Here is a 4552-nt window from a genome sequence, read left to right on the forward strand (position 1 = left end):
TGGTGTTTGGTTGGTGGTTCGTCTCATAGAGCTCTGCGGGGGAGGCTGGAAAACAGACCAGTATGGCTGGGGAGTCAGGTGGGGGAGGACTGGGGCCAGAATGGCCAGGGAAATGGTACCACTATGGCTGGGGAATTGGAAAAAGGACCACTGGAGAACTGGGATGAATAAAGTGGGGTGTTGGTATCAGTATGGCTGGCAAGCTGGAACTAGTATGGACAGATAACTAGTACCACTAGGAGAAGGGTTCTGGTACCACTACGGCTGGGTAACTGGGACCAGTATTGCTGGGAAACTGGAACCATGAAGGAAGGGTACTGTTTCCAGTGTGGTCAGGGAAGTGGGGCCTGTATGGCTGAGGTCTTGGGCCAATATAGAAGGTACTGGGACCAGTGTGGCTACAGAACTGAGACCAGTATGGCAGAGTACTGTTATCCAGGATGGCTGGGTAACTGGAACCAGTATGGCCATGAAACTTAGGCCAGTAAGGGGTGGTACTGGGACCAAAGTGGCCAAGTAATGGGCTATCTTTTGACCAGTGTTTCAAATTCAGGACAAAATCCCAATTCCAGGACTCCCTTGGGGCTTTGCAAGGGCGCAGCTCTAAAATTTGGAAGAGGGAATGACTAACAGATGCCTGAGCAGGGGCAGCTGAACAAGGACTAATTGAAGGGTCTCATTTTCTCCCTCAACTGTGACCCAGCAGCCCGTTAGAGAGAGCTGCTGTGGGCAGCAATGGAGAGGTGACTGCCCAGTCCCACAGACCCTGGCTTCCCTGAGCTCTGTGCTGGGGCAGTGTGCTCCTGGACAATACTGCATCACAAACAGTCTCCGTAGGTTATAGAAGGGAACCAAAATGCCTCTTAACTAGTCCCTGTTGTTGACCCCCAGAAGCATGAAGAGAACCAAAACAGGCTTACAATGCCAGTCCTGCCAAAAATAATATTTCCAAACATACATGCAAATACATTTTATTAATACATGTAATCATGAAATTCAGATAAGAATGTAAATGACCAAACAGTGGAGGTGAGGCACATCAAGCCAGCAATTACAAGTGTTAAAATGCATATTCATCTAAAGAAATAACCATATCATTAACGTTTGAAAGACAGTACTCTTAAACTCTCCAAGCCCTAAAGTCTTAAAAAGCCCTGGAGAGGTGGGCAGCCTGGTAGGGGAAAGGAACTTCTTACTTACGTTTAAAATTAAGTTTTCAAAAAAGCACTTGGAATCATGAAATCATAGAAAATGTGGGTTGGAAGGGACCTTAGGAGGTCATCCAGTCCGACCCCTTGCTCAAAGTAGGACCACCCCCAACTAGATCACACCAGCCAGGGTTTTGTTGAGTTGGGCCTTAAAAACATCCAAGGATGGAGATGCCACCAGCTCTCTAGGTGACCTGTTCCAGTGCTTCACTACTCTCCTAGTGAGAAAGTTTTTCCTAATATCCAACCTAAACTTCCCTTGGTGCATGGGATTGTTCCATCCTAAGTGCAAGACTTTGCACTTGTCCTTATTGAACCTCATGATATTTCTTTTTGTCCAGTCCTTTAATTTGTTGAGGTCTCTAGCCTTACCCTCCAGCGTATCCACTACTCCCCCCAGTTTGGTGTCATCTTCAAACTTGCTTATCTCAGTTCATTTGCAAATGGGCTCTTCAGCAAGAACCATAGGTTAAAGCTGAAGAGCCAGGTTTCTCAGGTGAACCCAGATTGTTATACTCTGTTACCTGGCCTAATTTCAGCAGCTTCCTAAATAAAGATAACAGATATAGAGATGTTCCTACTAACTGGTATCCAGATGCTTATTTGTATTCTCTTTTTAAGCTATAGTGTATCCTAAACCAGCTCGAACTGGCATAAAACAACTAAATGCACCATAAGCCATCTTTAGCCATCTTATTACAACTGTTCTCACCTATAATCCTCTCTCACCTACTCCTTCCTTTGTCTCTTCTGTTCTTACTCAATTTTTAGTTAAGTGAATGCAAGCAAATGCTGAAGTAGCTTGGAGCCTACTCTATGAAGCCAGGATGTGTAGTAAGGTTCTGCCACCTTAAACAGCTGGATTTTGCTGCAATCATCAGTTGCTAGCAGGGTCTGTTAATGTGACAGAGGAGTTCTTTGTAGGATAAATTTAATGGGGCTACACTCTGGCAGGGAGTATAACTGGGCATGTGGCAATCAGCAGTGGTATGGCAGGCAGCATCATAATCTGTCAATATTCCCGGCAGCAGAGCAGTCTGGTTAATTTAAGGCTCTCAATAGATGAGTTTATTTAAACTAGATTCCTAGGGGCACAGCATTTTCTTAAGAGAATTGCATTTCTAGATCCCAGGAACGTATTACAGACCAGGGTTTGAACTCCCTACACAGTTGTTAATCAATCTCCCTTAGCCAGGGCCGTTGGAGTGTGGTCGTGAAAGGGCTTAGATCTGTTTTAACTCCAGCTGGTGAGTAAATCAGCTCCTGGAGGGAGCTGGAGAAATGGGTTAAAAGTCTAGCATGGTTCCAAAAAAAAAAAAAAAAGAACCCAAAAAATCCACCTAACAATCCCAATGTGACTGCACCAAAAACAAAATCTATTCAAGACTGAATAAAAACAAAACCCAGCAAGGGCATAAGAGGATCAGAGCTGGTAATGATTTGTAATCCATAATAATGGAGTGTCTGCTAGCACTGTGCATGCTAGGGAATTTTATGAAATAGGCATGTTACCATGTCCGGAGGCAAAGTGACCGAGGTCATCGTGGGGTGAAGAGATGATGGGATTAAGTCTCACATTTTTAAGCAGTGTCATGGGATCTCAAAAGGCCACTTAGAAGAGTTTCTAAACTCTCAGCAAAAGGGCAGACACACATGCTCACTGAAACATGCAGGAGCACACATGGACACATTGGCATGCATGCATGTGCCAGTTGGTACACCCCCATGCACTGATACACACATGTTTGTGTGTGCCCTATCCACACACACTGACAGAAACTGGTTCAAATGATGAGGCCAGTGCCTGTATGCAGACTAACACACACACAAACACACACCAGCAGAGTCAGCAGCTTGGTTCCCCTGATGGGCAGTCACCCCGAGTCTCTCTTTTGTGCTCTTTGTCAGCACACGCACGGCTTGTCAGGCTGTCAGAGTCTGACTCGAGTGACCTGGAGCTCCATTTAACCGTTTCACCCAAGTGACAGGCTGAGTCCGTGCCGCTGGACCAGAACTGATGGTCCCAGGAATGCTGAAGAGCTCAAACTCAGGGACAGTTGGCATTCAGCTGTCCCCTCCAGCACATCCATTTTCTCTGCAGCCTCCTGAAGGATCAGGCATTGCTTTGATGGGGCTGTCTAGAGTCATTCCCATCAATGCTTCACTCAGAGGTAGCAGAGGCAAGTGGGTTCAAATTTTCTAGCCCATACGGCTGCCACTTCCCTTTGTCTGTCCTGTCTACTTAAGCCCTTAGAGCCAAGAGCTATCTCTTCTTTGTGAATGCATAGCTCCTAGCATGACAAGGCCCTGATCTCAGTTGGGGTAGATGAGCGCTAGTATAATATACAGCAAGTCTACCCCACACCACCACCTTCTTTCTAACCTGGGGGCATTACAGCATTCAATTCTGGTGATTCATGGTGCAGAGCCGAGGCAGCTGGTCCAGCCCTAGCTCTGGATATTTGCACAGGGTTTAGTAGCAAACACGCTTAGAATGCAAAGGACTGCTCTGCACGTGGGGCGGATAATGATGCTTAGCTTTGCTGGGCTTATGTAAGCATGGGCAAGAGGGGCTTTGCCATGTGCTGTGGGAGGAGATGGGGTAGGGGCTAACAAGGTGCAGTGTGGGATTTAAAAAGCTAGAGTGGGGTTAATCTAATCTATTTGAGATTAAACTGGATTAGAGCAATGGAAGGGGATGTGGGGGGGTGGGGATTGTTTCTGCCTTCCTATGTCATGCAGTTCACGGGGAGGACATTCACTTTGACTGACCAGTGGCGGCAGAGGCCTTCTGTATCACCGCCAAATCTGTAGAGGTACTGAGCGGGCTGGATGAATTTGGCCCCTATACAAAAGGCAGCTACAAGCTGCTGAGTTTTGGCTACAGTGGGAAGTGTGCAGCACCATGCAGCATCCTGCTGTCCTGAGCGGTCCCTGGGATGAGCTGCTTGCTTTCTGTGCCTCAGTTTCCCCATGTGAAAAATGACTGCAACATCTAAAGGGCTGCAACAGGGTGCTCTACCCCTTTAAGGGCATCAGGGCCCGGGGCTAGTCAGCTGGGACTATGTCATATGGTTCCCATAAAGGGCTGAGAGAGCGCAGTGATGTGTATGCGATGGGCCCTGGGGCAGGCAGCCTGTTTTGTTGCAGATTTTTGTGTCCAGTACCTATGTGCGAGGGGAGGGCTGTGAGCAACTGGAGGGAAGCACTGGACTAGTTCTCAGTCCACATGGGTGTCATTAATAGAAGTAATCCAGACATTGGAGAGGGGCTGCGGTAACTTTATGAATAATGGCTCTAGGCCTCAATGAGATTTCCAGAGTGCAAATCTGCAGCAACTCCAG

Source organism: Alligator sinensis, unplaced genomic scaffold (assembly GCF_000455745.1).
Source record: "Alligator sinensis unplaced genomic scaffold, ASM45574v1 scaffold453_1, whole genome shotgun sequence".
NCBI classification, from domain to species: domain Eukaryota; kingdom Metazoa; phylum Chordata; order Crocodylia; family Alligatoridae; genus Alligator; species Alligator sinensis.